Source organism: Zea mays, chromosome 4, assembly GCF_902167145.1.
Source record: "Zea mays cultivar B73 chromosome 4, Zm-B73-REFERENCE-NAM-5.0, whole genome shotgun sequence".
NCBI lineage: Eukaryota > Viridiplantae > Streptophyta > Magnoliopsida > Poales > Poaceae > Zea > Zea mays.
In genome coordinates this window covers 27,924,621-27,942,960 of record NC_050099.1, presented here as the reverse complement: position 1 = coordinate 27,942,960, position 18,340 = coordinate 27,924,621, and positions in this window count along the sequence as shown.

Below are 18,340 nucleotides of genomic sequence, written 5' to 3'. Positions count from 1 at the left end.
GGGAATCCTTGTTCTTGATGTAGGAGGTGAACATCTTCTTCTCCCCCGTCATGTGGTTTGTGCATCCGCTGTCGATAATCTAGCTTGAGCCCCCGGATGCATAAACTTGCAAGGAATTTAAGCTTGGGTTTTAGGTACCCAACTCTTGTTGGGTCCTACAAGGTTAGTCACAATAGTTTTTGGAACCCATATGCAAGTTTTGTCTCCCTTGCATTTGGATTCCAACTTCCTAGCAACTACTTTTGCATTTTTACGTAAAAGCACAAATGAAGTATTGCAAGCATGGTAAATGGTAGAAGGTTCATTGCACATTCTCCTAGGCACATGAGGCACAACATTACTTCTCCTAGGCCTACTTCTACCATGAACAAAAGTAGAGCTAGAGGCAAACATAGCATGTGTATCATTATAAGCAGCATGAACATAACTCTTATTATAATTGGAACGACTAGCAATTTGCCTATCATAAATAGAAGCATGGTTCCTTTGAGGACTACTAGCCATAGGGGCCTTCCCTTTCTCCTTGTTGAGAACGGGAGCCTTTTGGCTTGTTAAGTTCTTGGTTTCCTTTCGAAAACCAAGTCCATCCTTAATTGAGGGGTGTCTACCAATAGTATAGGCATCCCTAGCAAACTTTAATTTATCAAAATCAATTTTGCAAGTCTTAAGTTGAGCATTAAGACTCACCACCTCATCATTTAATTTAGCAATAGAAATAAGATGTTCATCACAAGCATTAACATCAAAGTCCTTGCATCTATTGCAAATAACTACATGTTCTACACATGATCTAGTTGCATTTTCCTCCTCTAGCTTAGCATTTAATTCATCATTTAAATTCTTTAAACTAGAGACAGATTCATGGCATGCAGACAACTCAGAGGATAGCATTTCATTTCTTTTAATTTCTAGAGCAAGAGATTTTTGAACACTAACAAATTTATCATGTTCTTCATACAAAATGTCCTCTTGCTTTTCTAAAAGTCTATCCTTTTCATTTAGAGCATCAATCAATTCATTATTTTTTTCTACTTTAGCTCTATCTAAACCTTTAAATAAACTAGAGTAATCTACTTCATCATCGGAGGATTCTTGATCACTAGATGAAGTGTACTTGGGTGTGTCCCGAACGCGTACCTTTTTCTCCTTGGCCATAAGACATGTATGGCGTTTGTTGGGGAAGAGTGAGGATTTGTTGAAGGCCGAGGCAGCGAGTCCTTCATCGTCGGAGTCGGAAGAGGAGTAGTCCGAGTCCCATTCCTTTCCAAGGTGCGCCTCGCCCTTTGCCTTCCTGTAGTTCTTCTTTTTCTCCTTCTTCCCGCTCTTTTCTTGTCCCTGGTCACTATCATTATCGGGACAATTTGCAATAAAGTGACCAGTCTTACCGCATTTGAAGCAGGAGCGTTTTCCCCTTGTTTTATTTCTGTTGGGGTATTCCTTGCGTCCTTTGAGTGCGGCCTTGAAGCGCTTGATGATCAGCGCCATCTCATCTTCATTGAGTCCGGCAGCCTCCACTTGAGCTACCTTGCTTGGTAGCGCCTCCTTGCTGCTTGTTGCTTTGAGAGCAACGAGCTGTGGCTCATAGATGGGTAGTGGACCGTTCAAGGCGTCATCCATGTATCATGCCTCCTTTACCATCATGCGCCCGCTCACAAATTTTCCGAGTATCTCCTCGGGCGTCATCTTGGTGTACCTGGGATTTTCACGAATAAGATTGACAAGATGGGGGTGAATTACAGTAAATGACCTTAGCATGAGTCGGACGACATCATGATCCATCCATCTTGTGCTTCCATAGCTTCGAATCTTGTTGACCAGGGTCTTGAGCCTGTTGTAGGTCTGTGTTGGCTCTTCTCCCCTGATCATGGCGAATCTTCCCAACTCGCCTTCCACCAGTTCCATTTTGGTGATCATTGTAGCATCATTTCCCTCATGTGAGATCTTGAGGGTGTCCCAAAATTGCTTGGCATTGTCCAAGTCACTCACCTTATTATATTCATCCCTGCAAAGTGAAGCTAGCAAGACAGTAGTAGCTTGTGCATTTTTATGAATTTGCTCATTTAAGAAAACGGGATTGTCAGTACTATCAAAATGCATTCCGTTTTCAACAATCTCCTAGATACTAGGATGGAGAGAAAATAAATGACTACGCATTTTATGACTCTAGAAAGAGTATTCTTCTCCATCAAAGTGTGGAGGTTTCCCAAGTGGAATTGATAGCAAATGAGCATTTGAATTGAACGGCATGCAGGAATAATCAAAAGAATAGTTTTGATTAATCTTCTTTTTATTGACGAAGAATCATCATCGTCGTCGTCTATTGGTGAAGAAGAAGATGCATCGCTGTCGTAGTAGATGATCTTCTTGATGCGCCTCTTCTTCTTCCTGTCCTTCTTCTTGTCACTCAAGCCTGAGTCAGTGGGCTTGTCATCTCTTGGCTCATTGAAGATGGACTCCTTCTCCTTGTCGTTGACCACCATCCCCTTTCCCTTAGGATCCATCTCTTCGGGCGATTAGTCCCTTACGTGAAGAGTATGGCTCTGATACCAATTGAGAGCACCTAGAGGGGGGTGAATAGGTGATCCTGTAAAATCAACCACTAAATAGCCACAAAACTTAGTTATAGAAGTGTTAGTGCGACTAAGTAGTTATGAGACGAGTTCTTGTGGACAAAACAATCACAGAGAATGCAACACAAGAGACACGCGATTTTATCCCGTGGTTCGGCCAAGTAACACTTGCCTACTTCCACGTTGTGGCGTTCCAATGGACGAGGGTTGCACTCAACCCCTTTCAAGTGATCCGATGATCAACTTGAATACCACGGTCTTTTCCTTTAGAGTCTTATCCCGTTTGCGAGGAATCTCCACAACTTGGAGTCTCTCGCCCTTACAATAAAGATCACAAAGAAAGCACAGAGTAAGGTTGGGAGAAGCAACACACGCAAGACTCAAATACGCAGCACAATCACGCACACAAGTGACGACTTGAGCTCAAATGACAACTCAGAGAGTGCACTACTCGAATGGAGCCCAAATCACTAGCACAATGAAGCGAATGCGCGGGAGCGGAGTCTGGATGCTTTAGAATACTCAGAGAATACTTGCCGTGTGTTTGGTTGGTTGCATGCGCTCGTGCGAAACTCTACAGATGCAAAACTCAGACAAGTGCATGTGTTTGGTTGCTTGGATGTGTGTCTGGGCTAGGCCACACTCGTGCAAAACATTGGACTCAGCCAGGCCCGTGGGATACGACCAAAAGGCGCGTTCCACGTGAGCCAGGCTGCGCTCGGCCACTCGCGCAGTCGCGCTCGAGCTCTCCTCGCACTAGGGTTTCGCTGCCGTCTCCTCTCCCCTCCCATCTCTCCCTCTCAGGTCTCTTCTCCCCCTCGAGCTCCCCCGCGAGCAAGCTCTCGTGTCTCCTCTCCCCCTCGAGCTCTCCGTGGAGCTCCCCCTCGAGCTCTCCGTGCAGCCCCCCCTCCCCCCCCCCGCGAGCAAGCTCTCGCGTCTCGCCTCCCCCGCGTGCGAGCTCTCGCGTCTCCTCTCCCTCGCGTTCAAGCTCTCGTGTCTCCTCCCTCTCGCTGTTGTGACACTCCTTCCAGGTAATCTGTTCTTCTTCTGATTTGTAGTAGTATTGGTAGTTCTTGGCTGAGATCTGATATTTATGCATAAAAATAGCTCTTGGCTGAGATCTGTTCTTCGTCTGATCTGGTATAGTTTGCTAATGTCTCTCCTCTCAGACCTGGTATAGTTTGCTAATTTCTCTCCTTTGAGATCTGGTAGTTGTTGGCTAAGATCTGTTCTTCGTCTAATTTGAGCTCTCCCTCTTGCATGGACCCATTTCACCCCTCTCAGATCTGGTATAGTTTGCTAATTTGTTATATAAAAATAGCTTCCGGTGTAGGATTTTGCTGTAGAGTACCATGATTTTAGGGTTTTAGGGTTTTGCTGCAAAGTACCATGCTTCTGGTGTCGCATGCACCCATTTCGCTTCCATGTCTGGGATCAGATGATTTGTAGGATCATCAGTACAAATTAGGGTTTTAGGGTTTTCCTGATTATGTTTTTACAATGATTACCTGAACATTTATGTTTTACTGTCTAAACAATGATTATGTTTTACTGTCTAAACATGCTTCTGGTGTTTTTATAATGATTATGTCTAGGAACAGAACAAGTTTTACTGTCTAAACATGATTTGTTTTTCTATTGAACTATTTTGAACATTCATATGTATGATCTGGTATTGTTTTTACTATCTAAACAATGATTATGTTTTACTGTCTAAACATGCTTCTGGTGTTTTTACAATGATTATGTCTCGGAACTGAACAAGTTTTACTATTATGTTCTGTTGGATCATACTATTATGATCTGGTATATATTTGTTGCTTTAATTTGTATAAAGAAAAATAATTTTGAGCTGGTATGTGATGCTTCAATACCTCTGGGTGGCGCATCTCTTGTATGTCGCAGCCGTGGTTTAGGCTATTTGTTTGATCCTAATTAGCTAGGATCAACATGGCACCTTTCTTAGTCCTAATTATCTAGGACCGATGATGTTGAGCTGAGTTCTATGGTTACTTTTGATTATATTCATACTTACTCTGAGCTATCGATCAATGGTATGTGATGTTTTAATACCTCTAGGTGGCGCATCTCTTGTATGTCGCAGTCGTGGCTCGTGTAAGAATTTGTTATCATATATTTGCAACTAGCACATCACTATGTTAAAACTGTTATGTTCTGAGCTATAGATCAATGTTCTATGATGTTAATATGCCTCTGAGCTATATATCAATGTTCTGAGCCAACTTAGATGTCTAATCTCATTTTTTTCTATTTTATTACTCTAGCAATGAATCCTGCTATTGCACGCCGTCGGCTAATTGCAAAAGCAGTGGTCCTTGTAGCAGTTATGTCAGCCTGGTTGGATGCATGGTTGAGGCACCAACTGCATGCTAGGAGGTGTATCACTTGTGGCCCAATGCACCAAAGAGGCCAAGAGAGGCAAAACAACCTGAGATTCATTTATGAATCCACTGATGTTGAGTGTGTTGACTTACTCAGGATGAGAAGAGCCCCTTTTATGCAGTTGTGTGACCTTTTTCGCACTAGGCAACTATTGAGAGATAGCATTCATAGTTCAGTAGAGGAGCAGGTTGCCATGTTTTTACATGTGGTAGGTCATAACCAAAGGTTTAGAGTTGTACACATGACCTTTCGAAGGTCTATTGAGACCATTAGCAGATACTTCAAGGAAGTATTGTATGCCGTTGGTGAACTGAGGAATGAAATGATCTTGCCACCTTCAACTGCTACACCAACCAAAATTAGAGATAGCCACAGATGGTACCCATATTTCAAGGTCAGCCAAATCCAAACACACAACTACTTTTCATGTTGGGTTTGTAGTAACAAATGTTTGCCCCAATGTGTAGGACTGTATTGGTGCCATTAATGGCACTCATGTGCTAGCAAGAGTTCGTAGAAATCAGAGGGCTGCCTTCCTTGGTAGGAAACACACCACAACGCAGAACATCTTAGCTGTTGTAGACTTTGATCTAAGGTTTACATATGTTCTTGCTGGCTGGGAGGGATCAACACATGATGCCCTTATCCTTGTTGATGCCCTTGAGAGAGAAGATGGTCTAAAAGTGCCCCAAGGTAAAAACTAGTTTCCTTGGTATCCCCTAATATTGGTCTACAATGCCCTAATATATGATACATGATGTTAGGTAAATTTTACCTTGTGGATGCTGGTTATGCTGTCAGACCTGGGTTTTTACCCCCTTATCGTGCCACACGGTACCACTTGAGTGAATATGGGGGGAGGAATCCACAGAACCCCAAAGAGCTCTTCAACCTTAGACATTCATCACTAAGGGTGACAATAGAGAGGGCCTTTGGTGCTTTGAAGAACAGATTCAAAATATTATACAACAAACCTTTCCATCCATACAAGACACAAGTAAAGCTAGTCCTAGCCTGTTGTATCCTCCACAACTGGATTCTTCATCATGGGAATGATGAACATATTCCACTGGAAGAAACATGGGCTGCAAATCAAGTTCATGAGAAAGCTCCCCATGACCTTGTCATGGACAATGCTGCATGGTCTGCTACTAGGGAAAATTGGGCTCAACAAATGTGGCAGAATAGGGCCTCACATAGGGGATAGTGGTCATTATGTATTGTGCTAAGTTGGCTGAGAACATTGTCTATTAGCAATGATGAACTATCTACAATTTTGAACTCACTTTCTTTGTGCTAAGTTGGCTGAGAACATTGTCTATTAGCAATGATGAACTATCTACAATTTTGAACTCACTTTATTTGTGCTAAGTTCCTTTATGTGATGTGCTCAGTTGCAATGATGACATTACTTACATCCTGATACCATTGTCGACTAGCAATGATGAACTTTCCTATGTCATTACTTTACTATGTTAAAACTGCAATTTTGTTACTCTTCTATGCTACTTCTGCTATTTTCTTCTACTTCTACTATCTCCCCCCTAATCTCTATCTCCCCCCTAATCTTTTACTTGTTCCAGCTATGGCTGACATGGTCTCTGAGGTTGCTGGTCAGGGGGCTAGGCCTGCTCTTAGGTGGACTGCTGTAATGTCTGGGTTTGTTCTCCATCGTTTTGTTGACTTGATAGGAAATGGGGTTAAGACTAACAAGGGTTTTAAGGAAATCCACCTTAACTTTGTTGCTAAAAATGTATCTGAGTTCTGTGGCCAAGAAGTAACAGGCCAACAAGTGTACAATCACCTTCGTAAGTGGAGGTCTAGGTGGGTCAAGGTTTGCAAATTGAAGGACATTAGTGGCGCTCTTTGGGATGAGGATAACTTTGTCATAAGCTTAGAAGAGGGTCATTATGCTGCTTACATCAAGGTTAGGACCAATACCTTCTATTTTTCTAACCTGTTAATGCCACTCTTCCACTTCAAATTCTCTTGTTCTAACTTGAGTTGCTAACTCAATAGGATCACCCAAAAGATGCTGATTACCTCAATAGGCCCATAGAGAACTATATGCCTATGCAAATCATATTTGGAAGTGGGGTTGCCACAGGTAAGTTTGCAATGGGTTCAAATGAGCCTTTGGGCAAGCCAACTGACATTGTTGACATCCTAGATGATGGCATTGAAGTGACCTCAAAGTTTGTTGATTGTTCCAATCTAACTAACAAGGGGAAGACTGTTGACAAGGGTACCCCTGGTGAGTCCAATGATAACAAGCCTAACTTAGGGAAGAGGAAGAGGTTCATGACTGATGAGGATGTTGCTGTGTTCAATGGGATGAAACAAGCTGTTTCAGATGTTGTTGCTGCTGTCCGTGAAAGCATCCATGCTGAAGCAGCACCTAGGATCTACAGTGTTGTAATCAACTGTCCTGGGTTCTCTAGGGAGGCTCTCATGTATGCCCTAAACCACATGATGGAGCACAAGGCCACCTCCCTGGTGTTCCTGTACATGACTCCTGATGATCGTGACCTATGGCTTAAGACTTTCCTAGCCAAGCACTACCACAACTTATGTGATCTGATCTGTCTAGAACAATGATGTATCCCTGAGTTCTATGGGTCTATGGGCATCTATACTGTTTAAGAACAGATTTGGTCCACTTGCTCTATTCCATCTATACTAGATGCTACTTAAGAACAATGATGTATCCTTGAGTTCAATGGGTTTCCCTGTTTAAGAACAGATATGCTACAGTTTATCTGATGTGTCTCTCCTTTATCCTGATTAAGAACAGATTTGGTACTTGAGAACAATGATGTTTCCCTGAGTCCTATGGATTTCCTTGTTTGAGAACTGATATGCTACACTTGATCTGATGTGTGTGTCCTTTATGCCAATGATGATAACAAAAGTGAATATTAAGCCTACTCAGTTAGCCAGCCACTAATAACAGTCATTTATGTTGTTTTGCTGTTTTTGGTGTTTAAGAACAGATATGCTACACTTGATCTGGTTTTGGTTTTTGAGAACTGATACTCCTATCTATATTAATAACTATTTCATATTTAATGAGCTGGTTACACTGTCATGTAGGATCAATTTTACTAAGTTGAGGCTAATATTAATAACTATTTCATATTTACAAGTCCTGATGCTATTTGTTATTCTGTTCTATCATCTTGAGCTGGTTTTGCAAGGGTTTCATATTTACCAGATTCAGATATTTACAAGTCCTAATGTTCTGTTCCTACCATTTTGAGAACACAAGTCAGATGGTCTCTATTTGCTATTCTGTCATGTACTAAAATTCAGTCATTCTATTTGCTATTTGCTTAAATCAGAAAACTTGCTTTTTGAGAACACTTGTAAATAGTGTACAGAAAAGACACTCCTATCTTAAATCAGATGGTTTCTATTTGCTATTCTATTTGCTTTTTGCCAGTTTCAGAAAAGACACTCCTATCTTTTACAAGTTTTCAGCTGTTTACAAGTTAGATGGTCCTATCTTTTTGCCTGTCTGTCATTAGATAAGGAGCCTTCAGCTGTTTGTTTTTAATGGCCTCCATACTTCTTCATCCGGCGCACCTTTTCTTAGCGCCCCATACCTCCATCCATCCTCTTTTTTGTCTGTCTGTCATTCTATTATATATCCTATCTTGTTAATCCAATTATCTCTATTTGCTGGTTTTAGAAGTTAGATGGTTTCTATTTACAAGTGTTTTACAAGTGTATTTATTTACAAGTGTATGTATTTACAAGTGTCATGTATGTACAAGTGTCATATATTTACAAGTGTCATGTATTTAAAATTTTGTACAAAGAATTCTTTATTTCTGATCAACAGATTATCAGACTGATATGCTGTACAAAACTCTATATAGTAGCCAACTTGTGTTAATATAAAATTCTGTACAAAATTATCAGCTAATGATATTAGACATACAAGTGTCATACTGATATTAATTTGTGTTATTAGTAGCTTTTTACACGGTCCTATATTACTTGCATCCAGTTATACATGTGCACACCAAACACGTGCTCACCAAATCCTGGTTGGTTACATTCAGTCAACCAAACAACCACACAAATTATTACTTGCATCCACTAATACAGGCTTGGCTTGGCCTGCATGAGCTTATGAACCAGGCTCTGCCTAGCCAAGGAACCAAACACACGCTTGGTGTCCTCCTCCATGCGCTTAGGAGTCCCTTTTATAGCCCCAAGGCAGCTAGGAGTCGTTGAAGATCAACATGGAAGGCTATCCTTGCCTTCTATCGAGTGGCGCACCGGACAGTCCGGTGCGCCACTGCGCGATCTCCTTCCAAATTTGGTATATCAGATCGTTGCTCCTCTGGGCTGATTGGCGCATCGGACACTGTCTGGTGCACACCGGACAGTCCGGTGCACCAACTTACCGTTGGAGCAGTCCACGTGTCGCGCGAAGATTGCGCGGCTGATCGTTGCTCAGGCGACCGTTGGCTCACCGGACAGTACGGTGAATTATAGCCACGTCGCCCTGAAGCTTTTCCCGAGAGCGACGAGTTCGCCGCGGACGACTCACCGGACAGTGGTATGATCAAGAGATATGTGGTTACTTTTGCTGAGTTTGCCACTGCAAACATTCTGGACTATGGTATGATCTCACATGGGGTAGACCTTTATACTGAGGATCAGTTTGAAGACTATGCTTAGTATTATGAACCTGTCAGGCTGGGTATCCCTCGGCGATTTGGAGAGACTCCAGGACTGAGGCATCATCCTACTGTTATCAACAAGATTGTCAGGGTCACTATTCATCACAAGTGTGGGGACAAAAGCTAGATCAAAGATAAATTCTAGAATATTATTGATCATGTAATGAAGGGGAAAGTGATGAATGTGGTTCTATTTATGATGAGGCAGTTCAATGATCTAAAGATGGATAAAAATCAAAACCTGGCCTGCGCTCCATATATTATGGCTCTAATCAGGGCCAAAACCATATTTGAGGGGCGGTGTGAGACTGCTCACACTCCATTTAGACCTATCAATAATGAGATTGGTTTTCTCACTAGGTCTCTCACCCCCTGACCTGATGATGAGGGAGTTTCTACAAATGACTTCGCCACTCAGCCTGAGACACATCCAGCTCAGCAAATGCCACCTCCTCCACCTCCTCAGTAGCAAGGACATCACTGGCAGCCCGCACCTGGTTACTTTGTGTAAGTCCCAAAATCTGTATAAAAATATTATTATTAATAAAATAAATATATGAAGAGATAAAATAGTAAATTCAGATATCTCAAATTATACTTGAATGTTGAAAATTGAGAACTAAATTTTGGAAACCAAGAATTATTTTAGAAGAGTAATAGAAAAGCTTTCTATTCAACTAAATGATTATGCATTTCACTAAATGATGCACCATAAGTATTTAGTTACATGAATATTTAATTTCGAAGTAACTTTAAACTCAAGTTCCGTACTCAAAATACCATTTTCCTAAAAAGAAAGGAACCATGAGTGTGTCTCATATTTCAAACATTTATCAAACAAATAAATCAATTAAAATAAATATATATCTATTACTCCATAATTGATTGTGAGTGTGTGTTAAGTTTGAATTCTTAAACTATATCCTAGATTGGAATTGGAATTTTGTAATGTAAAAAAGAAAATTTATTAAAGTCCAAAGATAATTTTAAGGTCTAAAAGATATCCTAGAATTTGAAAAAAAAAGAGAAGGAAAAACCACACAAAAATAAAGGATATGGATGTATAAGTAAATATAAAATTGTTTATACCAATATTTGAGATTGTACATTTGATCTAAGTTTGAACCCTGTTTACATATAATTCAAAATAGAAATACAAAATATGAAAGGAATTGAAAATAGAGAAGGAAGGAGAGAAATATTATGCAAAATAAAATAATGTTATAATTAAATAACTTCACCACATGTTGGTGTGATCAAATTGCATAGTTAACATAAACTTGAATTTACACTTAAGTTGAATTCAAAATTTAAATTCAAATGAATCAGGAATAAAAGAAAACAGAAAAGAATAAAAACAAAAGAAAAAGGAGAAAAAAAAAGCTGCGCCTGGGTCGTTTCTCCCCTCGCGGCCGGCCCATTTCCGCTCTCAACCGCTCCACCCCGTGTCGCTGGCGGGCAGACCCTTGGGTCAGCCTCACTGATGAATGGGCCTCCACATGTCAGCCGCAGCCTGCTGCTCCCGCGTCCTGGTTGCTCTGCCGCGTGGGGCCATTTTGTCAGAGCTTCCCCCCTCCATCGCAACAACCCCGCGCGGGATTTCCTCCCCATCGTGCGCGCGCGCCGTGGAATAGCCACGCGAATCTAGTCGTGGCTGTTAGGAATCGGTCTTGGGGGTATAAAGACCAAGCCTCGCCGTGCTCTTGTTCCGAGCCCTCCGATAAAGCTGCCAGGGTCGAAACGCCATTGGCGTGAGGTGCGTAGGTAGGGAAACTCGACGACACCGCTGTTGTTCCGCGTCTGCGCTAATATTCTGGTGGCCGCGGTAGATCGAGGGGTTGCTCTTGATGGTGGGCAACCTAGTCGAGGCATCGGCAAGCCTGGGGGAGCCCTGGAACTTCACCAATTGCTCACCGGAGAATCACATCCGCCGCGGGCCACACCGCCCCGTGGCTGTGGCTCGTCTCGACACCACCCCGGGTAAGTAGTTACCTAATCGGTTCGCCTAGCCATCCTCTCCACAATTTTACGAAGAAATCGCGAGTATAGTGCTCGGTCTTCGGATCGCCTGAACACTGGTGATAGGGCTACCGCAGATTAGGTATGACCGCCGGGTTTGGAACCTAATCTCTAGTAGAACCACGCCCGTGGACTCGCCCCAAACCCGTTGGGTGTAGCTCCTGTCGAATCGAAGTGCCGGCAGCGTGGGCGTGTGCCTGGGTGTTCGGACATGGCGCCACCGTGCCGGAGTCATGTGCAGCTCCGGCCATTGCCGTTGAGTATTGGTTAGGCGGCGTACTGACCGTTAGATTTTCGCCAGTTGGCTAGGATTAGCTCTGGGGAGGATGCACCGTGAACCGTTGATCGGTTAATCAATGGGGATGATCAGGGGATTGGATCCGGGTGGTGTGAACCACTGATCTCGTAGCGAGTGGTGGATCGGGGTTCAAAATGTCTGGGTCGTCTGATCTTAATCCAGCGACTATTAGTGCATACCGGTTCTGGCGAGGGTTAGATCTAATCGGAGCCATCCAGAATTGATCCAACGGCCCTGATATGTCGATACCCCTTCGCCGTTTGATTTTGTAAAAGAGCCCTGTAGAATCCAGTAATCAACCCGGTCTCCTAGGGGAGGTGTAGATTGTGTCTAGGTTCATTTTGCGCCTGAAACCCTACCTTCTCTGGTATTTGACGCGCTGTCCAGGTAATTAATAAAACTAGAGAAAATTATATAGGAAATGATTTTCAATATAAAATTAATTGCAGAAACTTAATTAATTCCTAGAAAATGCATCTTTACTCCTTTTTAGTCCATTCTAGTTCCTATAATTTTGTAATAATGTTGTTTATCACATAGTGACACTGTTTTAACATGAAAATGGTATTAAAATTTATTTCTTAATTAATCTCGTATCAAGTACATAAAACCTTAGGAAATTTGTAACTTCTTCGTTTTAAATCCGATTTGACTCGTTCCAATTGCGTTAGCTTCATATAAATATTTAGTATACAGTGATAGTATTAATTATACCATATTGCATAATTTTATAGTTAGATATTTATTTAATCTATGTTAGTAGATTTACCCTTTTAATCAAAGATTAATCTGTTTATGATTATAAGGTGACTAAACATGATCTAGATTAAAGTTGAAATGATTATTTAGAGTATATTTTCTCATAATAATCAATTTATAATATAATTTAATGTTCAACCACATAAATCTCTCATAGATCACAACTCCTTAACCGTAACTCCGATCTTAGTGATTCTTGAGCCCACGATCTCGTAGCTTCACGTAGATCATTAGTAGTCAATTTGTCGTTATGTTTGGTGTAATGTTAATTTTGTCTATACTATGTTTGTTTGTATTGCTACGACTAGCAGTGAGGTCACGAGGATCTCAAGAATCACCCTGGTAACTGGAATCTCAAGTGCCAGGCAAGTTGTGCCCTTGATCCACTTTTGTTACCCAATAATATTCTTTATTATCACTATTCATGCATAGGTTTAATTAGGGATGAAAACGGTCGGAAACGGTCGGTAAACACTAAAACCATTACCGTTTTCATATTTTTTTATCGGAAACAAAATCGAAAACGGTAACTTCGGAAACGGAAACGATATCGGTATTTCGGAAACATCGGAAACGAAAGTTTGGTACGGAAAATACACCGGTAACGGTCGAAATCTAAAATACAATCGGTAAATATATCAAACTTCATAATACAACAAAGTTGACAAAAGATCACAAAGACTAAAAGTTCACAATTCATGATATAACAAGTTCACAATATAAAAAGTTCACAATGATCACAAATTTATAATATAAAAAGTGTACAAAGATCACAAGTTCACAATATAACAAGTTCACAGTATAACAAGTTCATAAAGATCACAAGTTCATAGTCTCAAAGTTCACAATTCACAATATCCACTCGATCTAGCTGACATGGCATGCTTACTTATGAAATATTTTTTCCTCACATAAAGAGTTTTTCACAACCTCACAGAAAAACCCTAAAACCTAGTGTGTGGAAAAGACCAAATCGTTAATCTCAACTGCCTTCCAACACCATCTATCCAAAAAAATCTAAAGGTGTCCAAAAAATACAAAAATAAGTAATCCTTATCTAGAGACGTACAAGCGATGCGAAAAAATCACATGCTGGAAAATTCTGAAAAATTCCGAGACACAATTCCGAAAAATTCCGAGATACAATTCCGGAAAATTCCGAGACACAAATCCGGTAATTTCCGACAAAAACCGGTAACCGAAGGAAACGGTCGGTAAAACACCACGCCGATTCCGATACCGATTCCGATAGAAAATTCCGAAAACCGATTCCGTTTTCGAAAAATACCGTTACCGATGAATCCAACCGAAAAATTTCGAAATCGGTTTCCGGAATACCGAAAAATTCCGAAACCGTTTTCATCCCTAGGTTTAATTTTGATGGGACCCAATAGGTCACCCTAGATTGGTTATTCTTTTTACCTTGTGTACCCCTGAATCATTAGGTAGTTATGCTATTGCTTTATATGGTTTTGGGATAATATTTCATTATATCCATATTCCTAATATTCTGTTATGTTATTTATGTTCATGATAAGATCATTATGTTAATGGGAACATGGAGCGACCACCCGAGAAAATAGTGCTACCACAAGGGTAGTATGGGATGCCCTTAGCTGACTAATTAGGAAAGCTAGTGGATGACTACCTTACCCAAAAGGGGCAAGGGCAGTAGCGGAGTGGTCAGTGTAGGGAGGTCCTTGGGTTGATTTTGCTGCGATGGCGGTCAGGCGAGAGATCCCTGCATTGGAGCTTCCTATAAACTGTAGCGGATTTTCTGAAGCTAGTGAAACTTTGTAAAGGACTCGTAGTGTTACCCTACCTCGCCTCTTTGGTAGAGGTGTATGGGATTCATGACCCATTGGCAGATGGGTAGCATGACTTGTGGGTAAAGATGCGCAACCTCTGCAGAGTGTAAAACTGGTATACTAGTCGTGCTCACGGTCATGAGCAGCTTGGACCCTCACATGATTAATCTATGGAATTAAAACTCAATTTGTCATTTGCATCGCATTGGGATTATTTTATTATTACTATTACTTATTTTTACTAAGGTTTGGTATTTACTTATACTTAGTAATTGCTAATAAAATTTTGACCAACTTATAAAAGCAATGCTCAGCTTCAACCTTTATTTTATTGATCAGTCTTACACTTCACATGAACTCCCACCTTTGGTGAGTTCATGCACATTATTCCCCACAACTTGTTGAGCGATGAACATGTGTGAGCTCACCCTTGCTGTCTCACACCCCCCACAGGAGAAGAACAGGTGGTTCAAGAGGAGCCACATCACGAGGAGTTCGATTCGATCTAGGTGGCGTCTCCCAGTAGACTTTCTGGCGCCAAGGATGGATTTTAGATCCTTTTATATTTATCTTTTATTTTGTAAGACTTCCGCTATGTAATAAGTACTCTGATTATTGTGACATTTATCTCTATACACTCTGTTATTATATATGTTGTCTTCTTTGGCGCATGTATGAGATGCACCCGGCTTTGTCCCTTAAATCCGGGTGTGACACTTTGATCCTTATTTTCAGCAGATGCAGCATGGGCTCTAGACTCATATGGATGGACGACTTTAGGGCATGATGAAACATGTGGATGGTCGCTTTGATGCTATGCAATCTCATTTTGATGGCCAATATTCTATTGTGCACAATAGATTCTTTGCTGTTGATATTCAGCTTGATGGGGCACATACACAGTTTGCTGATCTTTGCACTCATATTCAGGATACTGTGCATGATCTCATTGTGAGCAGAATGAACAACATCCAACAGAGCTTTCAAGCCAATAGGGGTTCTCTGTCCAGTCAATTTGAGACTCTGACTAACAGTGACAACATTCATTCGCTTGATGAGAGGCAGCAACAGTTGCAGAATGACTTCAGCCAGTTCACAACCATTTTTTATAGCTTTAGTTCTCACTACTATAGCATGTATCCGTGTCCTCCACCTGGTACGCAGTGAAGCCCATCCTTTATGAAAATTGATGCCAAAGGGGGAGAGAAATGAAGATAGAAGCTGACAACCAGGGGGCTCGCATATGGACATTCGGACATTTACATATGCATATTTATTATGTCTATGTTTTATTATGTTTAATATTGCTGAGTTGTTGAACTACGTTATTTCGAACTGTGTTTGACTTCTTAAGGTTCTATTAGTTTGAAATCTTGTGAACTAGATGTTATTTCTCTTACTACGTTTATTTTTCATATTATTATATGTGTATACCTCGATAACCATGATTATAGGAAGATCTCCGCCAAATCTCGGATATATTGTGTGTGTGAATTCTTCAACTGGATATTCTTCATGCACATATATAGGGGGAGCTATTCCTACACTTTGAGTTTTCTGTGCTGACTTATCAACATTTCAGATGAACTTTACAATCAAGATAAGTCACTCAAAACTCATCTCAAATCTTTCTTATACCCAGTATGTAAGGAAGGTTTGAAAACAAAATCTACTTTCTATGAAATATGCAGTGTTGTCATCAATTACCAAAAAGTGGGGATTGTGAATCATCTAGGCCCCTTAGTTAGGGACGGTGTGTTTTTGAGTCATTGTGCTACGAACTGTTCGGGGTTTTTACCCGGACAGTATGTGGTCCTACGGCAGACCGTCCGACCATGGTTGGCGGACAGTCCGCCTGTGTTGTTCAAATTGGTCAGTGCTCTGGTATTTCATATTAACGGGACCTGGACCGTCCGGCCTAGGCTGGCGGACCATCCGGGCTTGACTTTTTCTGACACCGCTAACAAGTTTCAAACGGTCATTATAGCCGTTACTGGTACAGCGGACCGTCCCGCCATGGGGTGCGGACCATCCGCGTGTGCGCAGAACATGTGCTAGTTGCATAACGGCTAGGTTTGGGTTGGGGGATATAAATAGAAGTGGAGCTTGTGTGAGAGTCCTCTTGGTCATTCCTAGCACACATTGAGTTCATTCGTGATCCTCTAACTCAAACTCTCACACTCGTTGCTTGAGATTGCATTCTAGTGAGTGATTGAGAGCTTCTACTGCATTTGCATCCATTGTGATCTTTTGAGGCGTCATCGACTTGGTACTCTTGGAGGTTGCTGCCTCCTAGATGGCTCGGGTGTTGTCTCCGTCGAGCTCTCCGTGAAGATTGTGGAGGAGACACGGTGTTGATTGTGAGGGGTTCACGCCCACCTCACCGGAGCGGCAAATGTGATGCTAGTGGAATCGAGGTATTGAGTGAGTTCTTATGCACTTGGCTCAAAGATCAAGTCGTGTCTTGATATAGGAGCAAGTGAGAGCTTGAATTCCACCTCAACGTGGATTAGGGGTGATCGACAAATCACCAATACCACGGGATAAATTTCGATGTCATTCTCTCACTCTTTACTCATTACTTGCAAGTAGTTAGTAATTTGTGTATTGTCTATCATTTGTAGTATTGACATAAATTGCTCATCATATTTTGTTAGCATATCAAAGCTAAGAAATTTGTATCTCTTGTTGTTTTGATTAAATTTCTCTAGTGTATTTATTTTTAGTTAAAATTGTCTATTCATGCCCCCTCTAGCCGGTGTCCTAGATCCTACAACGATCTGATGCCATCACCGGACAGTCTGGTGCGCACCGGACAGTCCGGCGAATGTACAGCTGAATGGGTCCATCATCCTCTTGATCTTGTTGAGCTCCATCATCAACTACTTCTTTAGCTACATCTGCTTCTTGCATCTCTTGTGGTTGAGTGACCTCGTCTTGAGTAGGATGACTTGATGTTGACGAATTTGCTTGTGTGGGTTTTTGATCATTCACAACCCTTGTATCTCATGTACAACTTCATTTGTCATCCAAATCAACTCTTCATCTTCATCTTTTTATTATGGCCTAACTTCACCAATGGCTAGCTTTTGATGGCTTCACAAGGTGGCACTTCATTTCCTGTCATATCATTAGCGACATGCCATTACGAGCCATCAGATTCATCAAATGACACGTCTACCGCAATTTCAACAAGACCAGAGGCATTGTTAAAAACCCGATATTCGTAAGGATTTGATGCGTAACCAAGCAAGAAGTTGTCGTCCACTTTGGGAGCAAACTTTGAGTTTTTTGCTTTCTTGTTAAGAATAAAACATTTATAACCAAACACTTGAAAAAAAATCAACCTTTGGTTTGTTACCACTGAGTAGCTCATAGTAAGTCTTCTTGTAGATCTTGTGGAGATAGAGATGGTTGATTGCACGGCACGCGGTGTTGACGGCTTTGGCCAAATAGTTGTCTAGTGTCTTGTATTCATCGATCATTGTCCTTGAGGTCTCAATGAGACTTCGGTTCTTTATCTCCACAACATCGTTTTGTTGTGCAGTGTAGGGGACCGAAAACTCATGCTTGATGCCTTCTTCATTTAGGTATTGTTCAACACATGTGTTCTTGAACTATGTTCCATTGTCACTTCTTATCCTCTTGATCTTCAACTCAAATTCATTTTGTGCTTGCCTCATGAACTTCTTTAGAATCTATTGGGTTTCACCTTTATCACTCAGAAAAAACGCAAGTGAAGCGAAAAAAATCTTCAACGATAACCAACCCATATTTGTTACCACCAAT